The sequence below is a fragment of the Symsagittifera roscoffensis genome, chromosome 6, assembly GCF_963678635.1.
Source record: "Symsagittifera roscoffensis chromosome 6, txSymRosc1.1, whole genome shotgun sequence".
NCBI lineage: Eukaryota > Metazoa > Xenacoelomorpha > Acoela > Convolutidae > Symsagittifera > Symsagittifera roscoffensis.
Genome location: NC_087067.1, coordinates 33,544,555 through 33,560,867, shown reverse-complemented (window position 1 = coordinate 33,560,867; position 16,313 = coordinate 33,544,555). Strand labels below are relative to the sequence as shown.

The 16,313-nt window shown below is 37.4% G+C and overlaps 13 non-coding genes across 13 annotated transcripts; all 13 read right to left on the bottom strand.

The window, feature by feature from the left end:
• Nucleotides 1-480: 480 nt before the first annotated feature.
• LOC134849851 (5S ribosomal RNA) lies at nt 481-599 on the bottom strand. The gene has a single exon (XR_010163838.1). It is a non-coding gene; the product is annotated as a 5S ribosomal RNA (ribosomal RNA).
• Nucleotides 600-1,756: 1,157 nt separating this feature from the next.
• LOC134849850 (5S ribosomal RNA) lies at nt 1,757-1,875 on the bottom strand. The gene has a single exon (XR_010163837.1). It is a non-coding gene; the product is annotated as a 5S ribosomal RNA (ribosomal RNA).
• A 1,157-nt stretch (nt 1,876-3,032) lies between these two features.
• Nucleotides 3,033-3,151, bottom strand: LOC134848928 (5S ribosomal RNA). Its single transcript, XR_010162978.1, has one exon. It is a non-coding gene; the product is annotated as a 5S ribosomal RNA (ribosomal RNA).
• A 1,158-nt stretch (nt 3,152-4,309) lies between these two features.
• On the bottom strand, nt 4,310-4,428 carry LOC134849849 (5S ribosomal RNA). Its single transcript, XR_010163836.1, has one exon. It is a non-coding gene; the product is annotated as a 5S ribosomal RNA (ribosomal RNA).
• A 1,158-nt stretch (nt 4,429-5,586) lies between these two features.
• LOC134849848 (5S ribosomal RNA) lies at nt 5,587-5,705 on the bottom strand. Its single transcript, XR_010163835.1, has one exon. It is a non-coding gene; the product is annotated as a 5S ribosomal RNA (ribosomal RNA).
• Nucleotides 5,706-6,865: 1,160 nt separating this feature from the next.
• LOC134849847 (5S ribosomal RNA) lies at nt 6,866-6,984 on the bottom strand. The gene has a single exon (XR_010163834.1). It is a non-coding gene; the product is annotated as a 5S ribosomal RNA (ribosomal RNA).
• Nucleotides 6,985-8,143: 1,159 nt separating this feature from the next.
• Nucleotides 8,144-8,262, bottom strand: LOC134849846 (5S ribosomal RNA). The gene has a single exon (XR_010163833.1). It is a non-coding gene; the product is annotated as a 5S ribosomal RNA (ribosomal RNA).
• Nucleotides 8,263-9,420: 1,158 nt separating this feature from the next.
• Nucleotides 9,421-9,539, bottom strand: LOC134849825 (5S ribosomal RNA). Its single transcript, XR_010163812.1, has one exon. It is a non-coding gene; the product is annotated as a 5S ribosomal RNA (ribosomal RNA).
• A 1,173-nt stretch (nt 9,540-10,712) lies between these two features.
• Nucleotides 10,713-10,831, bottom strand: LOC134850181 (5S ribosomal RNA). The gene has a single exon (XR_010164152.1). It is a non-coding gene; the product is annotated as a 5S ribosomal RNA (ribosomal RNA).
• Nucleotides 10,832-11,986: 1,155 nt separating this feature from the next.
• Nucleotides 11,987-12,105, bottom strand: LOC134849845 (5S ribosomal RNA). The gene has a single exon (XR_010163832.1). It is a non-coding gene; the product is annotated as a 5S ribosomal RNA (ribosomal RNA).
• Nucleotides 12,106-13,260: 1,155 nt separating this feature from the next.
• Nucleotides 13,261-13,379, bottom strand: LOC134849189 (5S ribosomal RNA). Its single transcript, XR_010163227.1, has one exon. It is a non-coding gene; the product is annotated as a 5S ribosomal RNA (ribosomal RNA).
• Nucleotides 13,380-14,537: 1,158 nt separating this feature from the next.
• Nucleotides 14,538-14,656, bottom strand: LOC134849844 (5S ribosomal RNA). The gene has a single exon (XR_010163831.1). It is a non-coding gene; the product is annotated as a 5S ribosomal RNA (ribosomal RNA).
• A 1,159-nt stretch (nt 14,657-15,815) lies between these two features.
• Nucleotides 15,816-15,934, bottom strand: LOC134849843 (5S ribosomal RNA). The gene has a single exon (XR_010163830.1). It is a non-coding gene; the product is annotated as a 5S ribosomal RNA (ribosomal RNA).
• Nucleotides 15,935-16,313: the final 379 nt, after the last annotated feature.

Below are 16,313 nucleotides of genomic sequence, written 5' to 3'. Positions count from 1 at the left end.
TTGCACCACGCTCGATTAGGCTTAACTTTTTGGTATCACCGAGATTTCAAAAGCTTATAACTTTGTGTTGGACCGACGAAATTGGTTCATTTTCTCAGTCCCCCAAGATTTGACTATGATCTTGTGATCCAAATAATAAAATTTGGAAATTTTAAAATTTTTGGGCAAGTTATGGCCGTTCGCGCAATTCACCAGGCCTCGATTGGGCTTATTTTTTTGACATCACCGAAATTCAAAAGGCTATAACTCAAAGACACCAAAAGTTATCTCCATTATTTTTGACCTATCAGCAGCTGATTGTACACAAAATTGATACTGCGAAAGAAATTTTTCGGTTTTTTTTTGTTTTGGCCAAAATTTGACCCATTGAAAATTTTTGCACCACGCTCGATTAGGCTTAACTTTTTGACATCACCGAACTTTAAACAGCAATAACTCTTAGCGCATAAAAGTAAAAGAATTACTTTTGCTTTAAATAAAAGCCTACAACACCTGGTGTTCCCAGGCGGTCTCCCATCCAAGTACTAACCAGGCCCAATGTTGCTTAACTTCGGTGATCGGACGAGAACCGGTGCATTCAACATGGTATGGTCGTAGGCATTTGAGTTACTCCGCTTTCATTTATATCCTTACTAGCTTATGTCTATGTACATTACTTTTGAAACACTCGCCCTCGCGCGAGAGTAAAAATATGCTCTTATACCATGTAAAATTTTGCACGCTCACGTTATAATTTATGCATTTCAAACAAAATACTGAAAATTGACATTGTTTGGAATTTTTTGGCCCAATGTGTTTTATGGCCAAATCAGCTGGTCAAAACCTATGGAGCGTGTACAAGGTGCCTTGAATGACCATCTATGGCATGATAGCCGCACATCCACTGTAAGTGGCATATGATCGAATACCAGCCAGGATACTGTCAGTTGCTTTTAGCCTAATTGTTGTGATTAACTTATTAAATAGGTAAGTATTCAAATCTATTTGATAAGTTTTCTTTGAATGCACTCTGCGACAGCGGCGAGCAGCCCAATTCTTTTGAAAAATGCAAGAAAGAAAATTGCACTAACAAAAGTTAGCTTTTAGGCCGATTTTCGTCCAAAATGGCCGAAATTCGGGTCCCCCCAAATTTTCAACTGATGATTACTCCACGTACACTTGAGCTACAAACGTCGTTTTGGGCTCGTTGGAATTGTCCTGAGCTCAAATTTATGAAACAAGATGAAAAAAATGAACTTTGAACGAAAAAAAAACAAAAATTTTGAAAATTTCATTTTTTGCACCACGCTCGATTAGGCTTAACTTTTTGGTATCACCGAGATTTCAAAAGCTTATAACTTTGTGTTGGACCGACGAAATTGGTTCATTTTCTCAGTCCCCCAAGATTTGACTATGATCTTGTGATCCAAATCATAAAATTTGGAAATTTTAAAATTTTTGGGCAAGTTATGGCCGTTCGCGCAATTCACCAGGCTCGATTGGGCTTATTTTTTTGACATCACCGAAATTCAAAAGGCTATAACTCAAAGACCCCAAAAGATATCTCCAATATTTTTGACCTATCAGCAGCTGATTGTACACAAAATTGATACTGCAAAAGAAATTTTTCGGTTTTCTTTTGTTTTGGCCAAAATTTGAACCATTGAAAATTTTTGCACCACGCTCGATTAGGCTTAACTTTTTGACATCACCGAACTTTAAACAGCAATAACTCTTAGCGCATAAAAGTAAAAGAATTACTTTTGCTTTAAATAAAAGCCTACAACACCTGGTGTTCCCAGGCGGTCTCCCATCCAAGTACTAACCAGGCCCAATGTTGCTTAACTTCGGTGATCGGACGAGAACCGGTGCATTCAACATGGTATGGTCGTAGGCATTTGAGTTACTCCGCTTTCATTTATATCCTTACTAGCTTATGTCTATGTACATTACTTTTGAAACACTCGCCCTCGCGCGAGAGTAAAAATATGCTCTTATACCATGTAAAATTTTGCACGCTCACGTTATAATTTATGCATTTCAAACAAAATACTGAAAATTGACATTGTTTGGAATTTTTTGGCCCAATGTGTTTTATGGCCAAATCAGCTGGTCAAAACCTATGGAGCGTGTACAAGGTGCCTTGAATGACCATCTATGGCATGATAGCCGCACATCCACTGTAAGTGGCATATGATCGAATACCAGCCAGGATACTGTCAGTTGCTTTTAGCCTAATTGTTGTGATTAACTTATTAAATAGGTAAGTATTCAAATCTATTTGATAAGTTTTCTTTGAATGCACTCTGCGACAGCGGCGAGCAGCCCAATTCTTTTGAAAAATGCAAGAAAGAAAATTGCACTAACAAAAGTTAGCTTTTAGGCCGATTTTCGTCCAAAATGGCCGAAATTCGGGTCCCCCCAAATTTTCAACTGATGATTACTCCACGTACACTTGAGCTACAAACGTCGTTTTGGGCTCGTTGGAATTGTCCTGAGCTCAAATTCATGAAACAAGATGAAAAAAATGAACTTTGAACGAAAAAAAAACAAAAATTTTGAAAATTTCATTTTTTGCACCACGCTCGATTAGGCTTAACTTTTTGGTATCACCGAGATTTCAAAAGCTTATAACTTTGTGTTGGACCGACGAAATTGGTTCATTTTCTCAGTCCCCCAAGATTTGACTATGATCTTGTGATCCAAATCATAAAATTTGGAAATTTTAAAATTTTTGGGCAAGTTATGGCCGTTCGCGCAATTCACCAGGCTCGATTGGGCTTATTTTTTTGACATCACCGAAATTCAAAAGGCTATAACTCAAAGACCCCAAAAGATATCTCCAATATTTTTGACCTATCAGCAGCTGATTGTACACAAAATTGATACTGCAAAAGAAATTTTTCGGTTTTCTTTTGTTTTGGCCAAAATTTGAACCATTGAAAATTTTTGCACCACGCTCGATTAGGCTTAACTTTTTGACATCACCGAACTTTAAACAGCAATAACTCTTAGCGCACAAAAGTAAAAGAATTACTTTTGCTTTAAATAAAAGCCTACAACACCTGGTGTTCCCTGGCGGTCTCCCATCCAAGTACTAACCAGGCCCAATGTTGCTTAACTTCGGTGATCGGACGAGAACCGGTGCATTCAACATGGTATGGTCGTAGGCATTTGAGTTACTCCGCTTTCATTTATATCCTTACTAGCTTATGTCTATGTACATTACTTTTAAAACACTCGCCCTCGCGCGAGAATAAAAATATGCTCTGATACCATGTAAAATTTTGCACGCTCACGTTATAATTTATGCATTTCAAACAAAATACTGAAAATTGACATTGTTTGGATTTTTTTTGGCCCAATGTGTTTTATGGCCAAATCAGCTGGTCAAAACCTATGGAGCGTGTACAAGGTGCCTTGAATGACCATCTATGGCATGATAGCCGCACATCCACTGTAAGTGGCATATGATTGAATACCAGCCAGGATACTATCAGTTGCTTTTAGCCTAATTGTTGTGATAAACTTATTAAATAGGTAAGTATTCAAATCTATTTGATAAGTTTTCTTTGAATGCAGTCTGCGACAGCGGAGGGCAGCCCAATTCTCTTGAAAAATGCAAGAAAAAAATTGCACTAACTTAAAAGTTAGCTTTTAGGCCGATTTTCGTCCAAAATGGCCGAAATTCGGGTCCCCCCAAATTTTCAACTGATGATTACTCCACGTACACTTGAGCTACAAACGTCGTTTTGGGCTCGTTGGAATTGTCCTGAGCTCAAATTTATGAAACAAGCTGAAAAAAAAATGAACTTTGAACAAAAAAAATCAATAATTTTGAAAATTTCATTTTTTGCACCACGCTCGATTAGGCTTAACTTTTTGGTATCACCGAGATTTCAAAAGTTTATAACTTTGTGTTGGACCGACGAAATTGGTTCATTTTCTCAGTCCCCCAAGATTTGACTATGATCTTGTGATCCAAATAATAAAATTTGGAAATTTTAAAATTTTTGGGCAAGTTATGGCCGTTCGCGCAATTCACCAGGCTCGATTGGGCTTATTTTTTGACATCACCGAAATTCAAAAGGCTATAACTCAAAGACCCCAAAAGTTATCTCCATTATTTTTGACCTATCAGCAGCTGATTGTACACAAAATTGATACTGCAAAAAAAAATTTCGGTTTTCTTTTGTTTTGGCCAAAATTTGACCCATTGAAAATTTTTGCACCACGCTCGATTAGGCTTAACTTTTTGACATCACCGAACTTTAAACAGCAATAACTCTTAGCGCATAAAAGTAAAAGAATTACTTTTGCTTTAAATAAAAGCCTACAACACCTGGTGTTCCCAGGCGGTCTCCCATCCAAGTACTAACCAGGCCCAATGTTGCTTAACTTCGGTGATCGGACGAGAACCGGTGCATTCAACATGGTATGGTCGTAGGCATTTGAGTTACTCCGCTTTCATTTATATCCTTACTAGCTTATGTCTATGTACATTACTTTTAAAACACTCGCCCTCGCGCGAGAGTAAAAATATGCTCTTATACCATGTAAAATTTTGCACGCTCACGTTATAATTTATGCATTTCAAACAAAATACTGAAAATTGACATTGTTTGGAATTTTTTGGCCCAATGTGTTTTATGGCCAAATCAGCTGGTCAAAACCTATGGAGCGTGTACAAGGTGCCTTGAATGACCATCTATGGCATGATAGCCGCACATCCACTGTAAGTGGCATATGATTGAATACCAGCCAGGATACTGTCAGTTGCTTTTAGCCTAATTGTTGTGATTAACTTATTAAATAGGTAAGTATTCAAATCTATTTGATAAGTTTTCTTTGAATGCACTCTGCGACAGCGGCGGGCAGCCCAATTCTTTTGAAAAATGCAAGAAAGAAAATTGCACTAACAAAAGTTAGCTTTTAGGCCGATTTTCGTCCAAATTGGCCGAAATTCGGGTCCCCCCAAATTTTCAACTGATGATTACTCCACGTACACTTGAGCTACAAACGTCGTTTTGGGCTCGTTGGAATTTTCCTGAGCTCAAATTTATGAAACAAGATGAAAAAAATGAACTTTGAACGGAAAAAAAAACAAAAATTTTGAAAATTTCGTTTTTTGCACCACGCTCGATTAGGCTTAACTTTTTTGTATCACCGAGATTTCAAAAGCTTATAACTTTGTGTTGGACAGACGAAATTGGTTCATTTTCTCAGTCCCCCAAGATTTGACTATGATCTTGTGATCCAAATAATAAAATTTGGATATTTTAAAATTTTTGGGCAAGTTATGGCCGTTCGCGCAATTCACCAGGCTCGATTGGGCTTATTTTTTTGACATCACCGAAATTCAAAAGGCTATAACTCAAAGACCCCAAAAGATATCTCCAATATTTTTGACCTATCAGCAGCTGATTGTACACAAAATTGATACTGCAAAAGAAATTTTTCGGTTTTCTTTTGTTTTGGCCAAAATTTGAACCATTGAAAATTTTTGCACCACGCTCGATTAGGCTTAACTTTTTGACATCACCGAACTTTAAACAGCAATAACTCTTAGCGCACAAAAGTAAAAGAATTACTTTTGCTTTAAATAAAAGCCTACAACACCTGGTGTTCCCAGGCGGTCTCCCATCCAAGTACTAACCAGGCCCAATGTTGCTTAACTTCGGTGATCGGACGAGAACCGGTGCATTCAACATGGTATGGTCGTAGGCATTTGAGTTACTCCGCTTTCATTTATATCCTTACTAGCTTATGTCTATGTACATTACTTTTAAAACACTCGCCCTCGCGCGAGAGTAAAAATATGCTCTTATACCATGTAAAATTTTGCACGCTCACGTTATAATTTATGCATTTCAAACAAAATACTGAAACTTGACATTGTTTGGAATTTTTTTGGCCCAATGTGTTTTATGGCCAAATCAGCTGGTCAAAACCTATGGAGCGTGTACAAGGTGCCTTGAATGACCATCTATGGCATGATAGCCGCACATCCACTGTAAGTGGCATATGAATGAATACCAGCCAGGATACTGTCAGTTGCTTTTAGCCTAATTGTTGTGATAAACTTATTAAATAGGTAAGTATTCAAATCTATTTGATAAGTTTTCTTTGAATGCACTCTGCGACAGCGGTGGGCAGCCCAATTCTCTTGAAAAATGCAAGAAAGAAAATTGCACTAACTTAAAAGTTAGCTTTTAGGCCGATTTTCGTCCAAAATGGCCGAAATTCGAATCCCCCCAAATTTTCAACTGATGATTACTCCACGTACACTTGAGCTACAAACGTCGTTTTGGGCCCGTTGGAATTTTCCTGAGCTCAAAATTATGAAACAAGATGAAAAAAATGAACTTTTAACGAAAAAAAAAACAAAAATTTTGAAAATTTCATTTTTTGCACCACGCTCGATTAGGCTTAACTTTTTGGTATCACCGAGATTTCAAAAGCTTATAACTTTGTGTTGGACCGACGAAATTGGTTCATTTTCTCAGTCCCCCAAGATTTGACTATGATCTTGTGATCCAAATAATAAAATTTGGAAGTTTTAAAATTTTTGGGCAAGTTATGGCCGTTCGCGCAATTCACCAGGCTCGATTGGGCTTAGTTTTTTGACATCACCGAAATTCGAAGGGTATAACTCAAAGACCCCAAAAGTTATCTCCATTATTTTTGACCTATCAGCAGCTGATTGTACACAAAATTGATACTGCAAAAGAAATTTTTCGGTTTTCTTTTGTTTTGGCCAAAATTTGACCCATTGAAAATTTTTGCACCACACTCGATTAGGCTTAACTTTTTGACATCACCGAACTTTAAACAGCAATAACTCTTAGCGCATATAAGTACAAGAATTACTTTTGCTTTAAATAAAAGCCTACAACACCTGGTGTTCCCAGGCGGTCTCCCATCCAAGTACTAACCAGGCCCAATGTTGCTTAACTTCGGTGATCGGACGAGAACCGGTGCATTCAACATGGTATGGTCGTAGGCATTTGAGTTACTCCGCTTTCATTTATATCCTTACTAGCTTATGTCTATGTACATTACTTTTAAAGCAGTCGCCCTCGCGCGAGAATAAAAATATGCCTATACCATGTAAAATTTTGCACGCTCACGTTATAATTTATGCATTTCAAACAAAATACTGAAAATTGACATTTATTGGAATTTTTTTGGCCCAATGTGTTTTATGGCCAAATCAGCTGGTCAAAACCTATGGAGCGTGTACAAGGTGCCTTGAATGACCGTCTATAGCATGATAGCCGCACATCCACTGTAAGTGGCATATGATTGAATACCAGCCAGGATACTGTCAGTTGCTTTTAGCCTAATTGTTGTGATAAACTTATTAAATAGGTAAGTATTCAAATCTATTTGATAAGTTTTCTTTGAATGCACTCTGCGACAGCGGAGGGCAGCCCAATTCTCTTGAAAAATGCAAGAAAAAAAAATGCACTAACTTAAAAGTTAGCTTTTAGGCCGATTTTCGTCCAAAATGGCCGAAATTCGGGTCCCCCCAAATTTTCAACTGATGATTACTCCACGTACACTTGAGCTACAAACGTCGTTTTGGGCTCGTTGGAATTGTCCTGAGCTCAAATTTATGAAACAAGATGAAAAAAATGAACTTTGAACGAAAAAAAAAACAAAAATTTTGAAAATTTCATTTTTTGCACCACGCTCGATTAGGCTTAACTTTTTGGTATCACCGAGATTTCAAAAGCTTATAACTTTGTGTTGGACCGACGAAATTGGTTCATTTTCTCAGTCCCCCAAGATTTGACTATGATCTTGTGATCCAAATAATAAAATTTGGAAATTTTAAAATTTTTGGGCAAGTTATGGCCGTTCGTGCAATTCACCAGGCTCGATTGGGCTTATTTTTTTGACATCACCGAAATTCAAAAGGCTATAACTCAAAGACCCCAAAAGTTATCTCCACTATTTTTGACCTATCAGCAGCTGATTGTACACAAAATTGATACTGCAAAAGAAAGTTTTCGGTTTTCTTTTGTTTTGGCCAAAATTTGACCCATTGAAAATTTTTGCACCACGCTCGATTAGGCTTAACTTTTTGACATCACCGAACTTTAAACAGCAATAACTCTTAGCGCATAAAAGTAAAAGAATTACTGTTGCTTTAAATAAAAGCCTACAACACCTGGTGTTCCCAGGCGGTCTCCCATCCAAGTACTAACCAGGCCCAATGTTGCTTAACTTCGGTGATCGGACGAGAACCGGTGCATTCAACATGGTATGGTCGTAGGCATTTGAGTTACTCCGCTTTCATTTATATCCTTACTAGCTTATGTCTATATACATTACTTTTAAAACACTGGCCCTCGCGCGAGAGTAAAAATATGCTCTTATACCATGTAAAATTTTGCACGCTCACGTTATAATTTATGCATTTCAAACAAAATACTGAAAATTGACATTGTTTGGAATTTTTTTGGCCCAATGTGTTTTATGGCCAAATCAGCTGGTCAAAACCTATGGAGCGTGTACAAGGTGCCTTGAATGACCATCTATGGCATGATAGCCGCACATCCACTGTAAGTGGCATATGATTGAATACCAGCCAGGATACTGTCAGTTGCTTTTAGCCTAATTGTTGTGATAAACTTATTAAATAGGTAAGTATTCAAAACTATGTGATAAGTTTTCTTTGAATGCACTCTGCGACAGCGGAGGGCAGCCCAATTCTCTTGAAAAATGCAAGAAAAAAATTGCACTTTCATAAAAGTTAGCTTTTAGGCCGATTTTCGTCCAAAATGGCCGAAATTCGGGTCCCCAAATTTTCAACTGATGATTACTCCACGTACACTCGAGCTACAAACGTCGTTTTGGGCTCGTTGGAATTGTCCCGAGCTCAAAATTATGAAACAAGATGAAAAAAATGAATTTTGAACGAAAAAAAAAAACAAAAATTTTGAAAATTTCATTTTTTGCACCACGCTCGATTAGGCTTAACTTTTTGGTATCACCGAGATTTCAAAAGCTTATAACTTTGTGTTGGACCGACGAAATTGGTTCATTTTCTCAGTCCCCCAAGATTTGACTATGATCTTGTGATCCAAATAATAAAATTTGGAAATTTTAAAATTTTTGGGCAAGTTATGGCCGTTCGCGCAATTCACCAGGCTCGATTGGGCTTATTTTTTTGACATCACCGAAATTCGAAGGGTATAACTCAAAGACCCCAAAAGATATCTCCAATATTTTTGACCTATCAGCATTTGATTGTACACAAAATTGATACTGCAAAAGAAATTTTTCGGTTTTCTTTTGTTTTGGCCAAAATTTGACCCATTGAAAATTTTTGCACCACGCTCGATTAGGCTTAACTTTTTGACATCACCGAACTTTAAACAGCAATAACTCTTAGCGCATAAAAGTAAAAGAATTACTTTTGCTTTAAATAAAAGCCTACAACACCTGGTGTTCCCAGGCGGTCTCCCATCCAAGTACTACCCAGGCCCAATGTTGCTTAACTTCGGTGATCGGACGAGAACCGGTGCATTCAACATGGTATGGTCGTAGGCATTTGAGTTACTCCGCTTTCATTTATATCCTTACTAGCTTATGTCTATGTACATTACTTTTAAAACAGTCGCCCTCGCGCGAGAATAAAAATATGCCTATACCATGTAAAATTTTGCACGCTCACGTTATAATTTATGCATTTCAAACAAAATACTGAAAATTGACATTGTTTGGAATTTTTTTGGCCCAATGTGTTTTATGGCCAAATCAGCTGGTCAAAACCTATGGAGCGTGTACAAGGTGCCTTGAATGACCGTCTATAGCATGATAGCCGCACATCCACTGTAAGTGGCATATGATTGAATACCAGCCAGGATACTGTCAGTTGCTTTTAGCCTAATTGTTGTGATAAACTTATTAAATAGGTAAGTATTCAAATCTATTTGATAAGTTTTCTTTGAATGCACTCTGCGACAGCGGAGGGCAGCCCAATTCTCTTGAAAAATGCAAGAAAAAAAATTGCACTAAGTTAAAAGTTAGCTTTTAGGCCGATTTTAAACCAAAATGGCCGAATTTTCGGGTCCCCCCAAATTTTCAACTGATGATTACTCCACGTACACTTGAGCTACAAACGTCGTTTTGGGCTCGTTGGAATTTTTCTGAGCTCAAATTTATGAAACAAGATGAAAAAAATGAACGTTGAACGATAAAAAAAAAACAAAAATTTTGAAAATTTCATTTTTTGCACCACGCTCGATTAGGCTTAACTTTTTGGTATCACCGAGATTTCAAAAGCTTATAACTTTGTGTTGGACCGACGAAATTGGTTCATTTTCTCAGTCCCCCAAAATTTGACTATGATCTTGTGATCCAAATAATAAAATTTAGAAATTTTAAAATTTTTTTAAAATTTTTGGACAAGTTATGGCCGTTTGCGCAATTCACCAGGCTCGATTGGGCTTATTTTTTTGACATCACCGAAATTCAAAAGGCTATAACTCAAAGACCCCAAAAGTTATCTCCATTATTTTTGACCTATCAGCAGCTGATTGTACACAAAATTGATACTGCAAAAGAAATTTTTCGGTTTTCTTTTGTTTTGGCCAAAATTTGACCCATTGAAAATTTTTGCACCACACTCGATTAGGCTTAACTTTTTGACATCACCGAACTTTAAACAGCAATAACTCTTAGCGCATATAAGTACAAGAATTACTTTTGCTTTAAATAAAAGCCTACAACACCTGGTGTTCCCAGGCGGTCTCCCATCCAAGTACTAACCAGGCCCAATGTTGCTTAACTTCGGTGATCGGACGAGAACCGGTGCATTCAACATGGTATGGTTGTAGGCATTTGAGTTACTCCGCTTTCATTTATATCCTTACTAGCTTATGTCTATGTACATTGCTTTTAAAACACTCGCCCTCGCGCGAGAGTAAAAATATGTTCTTATACCATGTAAAATTTTGCACGCTCACGTTATAATTTATACATTTCGAACAAAATACTGAAAATTGACATTGTTTGGAATTTTTTTGGCCCAATGTGTTTTATGGCCAAATCAGCTGGTCAAAGCTATGGAGCGTGTACAAGGTGCCTTGAATGACCATCTATGGCATGATAGCCGCACATCCACTGTAAGTGGCATATGATTGAATACCAGCCAGGATACTGTCAGTTGCTTTTAGCCTAATTGTTGTGATAAACTTATTAAATAGGTAAGTATTCAAATCTATTTGATAAGTTTTCTTTGAATGCAGTCTGCGACAGCGGAGGGCAGCCCAATCCTCTTGAAAAATGCAAGAAAAAAAATTGCACTAACGTAAAAGTTAGCTTTTAGGCCGATTTTCGTCCAAAGTGGCCGAAATTCGGGTCCCCCCAAATTTTCAACTGATGATTACTCCACGTACACTTGAGCTGCAAACGTCGTTTTGGGCTCGTTGGAATTTTCCTGAGCTCAAATTTATGAAACAAGATGAAAAAAATGAACTTTGAACGAAAAAAAAAAATTTTGAAAATTTCATTTTTTGCACCACGCTCGATTAGGCTTAATTTTTTGGTATCACCGAGATTTCAAAAGCTTATAACTTTGTGTTGGACCGACGAAATTGGTTCATTTTCTCAGTCCCCCAAGATTTGACTATGATCTTGTGATCCAAATAATAAAATTTGGAAATTTTAAATTTTTTGGGCAAGTTATGGCCGTTCGCGCAATTCACCAGGCTCGATTGGGCTTATTTTTTTGACATCACCGAAATTCAAAAGGCTATAACTCAAAGACCCCAAAAGTTATCTCCATTATTTTTGACCTATCAGCAGCTGATTGTACACAAAATTGATACTGCAAAAGAAATTTTTCGGTTTTCTTTTGTTTTGGCCAAAATTTGACCCATTGAAAATTTTTGCACCACGCTCGATTAGGCTTAACTTTTTGACATCACCGAACTTTAAACAGCAATAACTCTTAGCGCAGAAAAGTAAAAGAATTACTTTTGCTTTAAATAAAAGCCTACAACACCTGGTGTTCCCAGGCGGTCTCCCATCCAAGTACTAACCAGGCCCAATGTTGCTTAACTTCGGTGATCGGACGAGAACCGGTGCATTCAACATGGTATGGTCGTAGGCATTTGAGTTACTCCGCTTTCATTTATATCCTTACTAGCTTATGTCTATGTACATTGCTTTTAAAACACTCGCCCTCGCGCGAGAGTAAAAATATGCTCTTATACCATGTAAAATTTTGCACGCTCACGTTATAATTTATGCATTTCAAACAAAATACTGAAAATTGACATTGTTTGGAATTTTTTTGGCCCAATGTGTTTTATGGCCAAATCAGCTGGTCAAAGCTATGGAGCGTGTACAAGGTGCCTTGAATGACCATCTATGGCATGATAGCCGCACATCCACTGTAAGTGGCATATGATTGAATACCAGCCAGGATACTGTCAGTTGCTTTTAGCGTAATTGTTGTGATAAACTTATTAAATAGGTAAGTATTCAAATCTATTTGATAAGTTTTCTTTGAATGCAGTCTGCGACAGCGGAGGGCAGCCCAATTCTCTTGAAAAATGCAAGAAAAAAAATTGCACTAACGTAAAAGTTAGCTTTTAGGCCGATTTTCGTCCAAAGTGGCCGAAATTCGGGTCCCCCCAAATTTTCAACTGATGATTACTCCACGTACACTTGAGCTGCAAACGTCGTTTTGGGCTCGTTGGAATTGTCCTGAGCTCAAATTTATGAAACGAGATGAAAAAAATGAACTTTGAACGAAAAAAAAAAATTTTGAAAATTTCATTTTTTGCACCACGCTCGATTAGGCTTAATTTTTTGGTATCACCGAGATTTCAAAAGCTTATAACTTTGTGTTGGACCGACGAAATTGGTTCATTTTCCCAGTCCCCCAAGATTTGACTATGATCTTGTGATCCAAATAATAAAATTTGGAAATTTTAAAATTTTTGGGCAAGTTATGGCCGTTCGCGCAATTCACCAGGCTCGATTGGGCTTATTTTTTTGACATCACCGAAATTCAAAAGGCTATAACTCAAAGACCCCAAAAGTTATCTCCATTATTTTTGACCTATCAGCAGCTGATTGTACACAAAATTGATACTGCAAAAGAAATTTTTCGGTTTTCTTTTGTTTTGGCCAAAATTTGACCCATTGAAAATTTTTGCACCACGCTCGATTAGGCTTAACTTTTTGACATCACCGAAATTTAAACAGCAATAACTCTTAGCGCATAAAAGTAAAAGAATTACTTTTGCTTTAAATAAAAGCCTACAACACCTGGTGTTCCCAGGCGGTCTCCCATCCAAGTATTAACCAGGCCCAATGTTGCTTAACTTCGGTGATCGGACGAGAACCTGTGCATTCAACATGGTATGGTCGTAGGCATTTGAGTTACTCCGCTTTCATTTATATCCTTACTAGCTTATGTCTATGTACATTGCTTTTAAAACACTCGCCCTCGCGCGAGAGTAAAAATATGCTCTTATACCATGTAAAATTTTGCACGCTCACGTTATAATTTATGCATTTCAAACAAAATACTGAAAATTGACATTGTTTGGAATTTTTTTGGCCCAATGTGTTTTATGGCCAAATCAGCTGGTCAAAGCTATGGAGCGTGTACAAGGTGCCTTGAATGACCATCTATGGCATGATAGCCGCCCATCCACTGTAAGTGGCATATGATTGAATACCAGCCAGGATACTGTCAGTTGCTTTTAGCCTAATTGTTGTGATAAACTTATTAAATAGGTAAGTATTCAAATCTATTTGATAAGTTTTCTTTGAATGCAGTCTGCGACAGCGGAGAGCAGCCCAATTCTCTTGAAAAATGCAAGAAAAAAAATTGCACTAACGTAAAAGTTAGCTTTTAGGCCGATTTTCGTCCAAAATGGCCGAAATTCGGGTCCCCCCAAATTTTCAACTGATGATTACTCCACGTACACTTGAGCTACAAACGTCGTTTTGGGCTCGTTGGAATTGTCCTGAGCTCAAATTTATGAAACGAGATGAAAAAAATGAACTTTAATGAAAAAAAAACAAAAATTTTGAAAATTTCATTTTTTGCACCACGCTCGATTAGGCTTAACTTTTTGGTATCACCGAGATTTCAAAAGCTTATAACTTTGTGTTGGACCGACGAAATTGGTTCATTTTCTCAGTCCCCCAAGATTTGACTATGATCTTGTGATCCAAATAATAAAATTTGGAAATTTTAAAATTTTTGGGCAAGTTATGGCCGTTCGCGCAATTCACCAGGCTCGATTGGGCTTATTTTTTTGACATCACCGAAATTCAAAAGGCTATAACTCAAAGACCCCAAAAGTTATCTCCATTATTTTTGACCTATCAGCAGCTGATTGTACACAAAATTGATACTGCAAAAGAAATTTTTCGGTTTTCTTTTGTTTTGGCCAAAATTTGACCCATTGAAAATTTTTGCACCACGCTCGATTAGGATTAACTTTTTGACATCACCGAACTTTAAACAGCAATAACTCTTAGCGCATAAAAGTAAAAGAATTACTTTTGCTTTAAATAAAAGCCTACAACACCTGGTGTTCCCAGGCGGTCTCCCATCCAAGTACTAACCAGGCCCAATGTTGCTTAACTTCGGTGATCGGACGAGAACCGGTGCATTCAACATGGTATGGTCGTAGGCATTTGAGTTACTCCGCTTTCATTTATATCCTTACTAGCTTATGTCTATGTACATTGCTTTTAAAACACTCGCCCTCGCGCGAGAGTAAAAATATGCTCTTATACCATGTAAAATTTTGCACGCTCACGTTATAATTTATGCATTTCAAACAAAATACTGAAAATTGACATTGTTTGGAATTTTTTTGGCCCAATGTGTTTTATGGCCAAATCAGCTGGTCAAAGCTATGGAGCGTGTACAAGGTGCCTTGAATGACCATCTATGGCATGATAGCCGCACATCCACTGTAAGTGGCATATGATTGAATACCAGCCAGGATACTGTCAGTTGCTTTTAGCCTAATTGTTGTGATAAACTTATTAAATAGGTAAGTATTCAAATCTATTTGATAAGTTTTCTTTGAATGCAGTCTGCGACAGCGGAGAGCAGCCCAATTCTCTTGAAAAATGCAAGAAAAAAAATTGCACTAACGTAAAAGTTAGCTTTTAGGCCGATTTTCGTCCAAAATGGCCGAAATTCGGGTCCCCCCAAATTTTCAACTGATGATTACTCCACGTACACTTGAGCTACAAACGTCGTTTTGGGCTCGTTGGAATTGTCCTGAGCTCAAAATTATGAAACAAGATGAAAAAAATGAACTTTGAACGAAAAAAAAACAAAAATTTTGAAAATTTCATTTTTTGCACCACGCTCGATTAGGCTTAACTTTTTGGTATCACCGAGATTTCAAAAGCTTATAACTTTGTGTTGGACCGACGAAATTGGTTCATTTTCTCAGTCCCCCAAGATTTGACTATGATCTTGTGATCCAAATAATAAAATTTGGAAATTTTAAAATTTTTGGGCAAGTTATGGCCGTTCGCGCAATTCACCAGGCTCGATTGGGCTTATTTTTTTGACATCACCGAAATTCAAAAGGCTATAACTCAAAGACCCCAAAAGTTATCTCCATTATTTTTGAGCTATCAGCAGCTGATTGTACACAAAATTGATACTGCAAAAGAAATTTTTCGGTTTTCTTTTGTTTTGGCCAAAATTTGACCCATTGAAAATTTTTGCACCACGCTCGATTAGGCTTAACTTTTTGACATCACCGAACTTTAAACAGCAATAACTCTTAGCGCATAAAAGTAAAATAATTACTTTTGCTTTAAATAAAAGCCTACAACACCTGGTGTTCCCAGGCGGTCTCCCATCCAAGTACTAACCAGGCCCAATGTTGCTTAACTTCGGTGATCGGACGAGAACCGGTGCATTCAACATGGTATGGTCGTAGGCATTTGAGTTACTCCGCTTTCATTTATATCCTTACTAGCTTATGTCTATGTATATTGCTTTTAAAACACTCGCACTCGCGCGAGAGTAAAAATATGCTCTTATACCATGTAAAATTTTGCACGCTCACGTTATAATTTATGCATTTCAAACAAAATACTGAAAATTGACATTGTTTGGAATTTTTTTGGCCCAATGTGTTTTATGGCCAAATCAGCTGGTCAAAGCTATGGAGCGTGTACAAGGTGCCTTGAATTACCATCTATGGCATGATAGCCGCACATCCACTGTAAGTGGCATATGATTGAATACCAGACAGGATACTGTCAGTTGCTTTTAGCCTAATTGTTGTGATAAACTTATTAAATAGGTAAGTATTCAA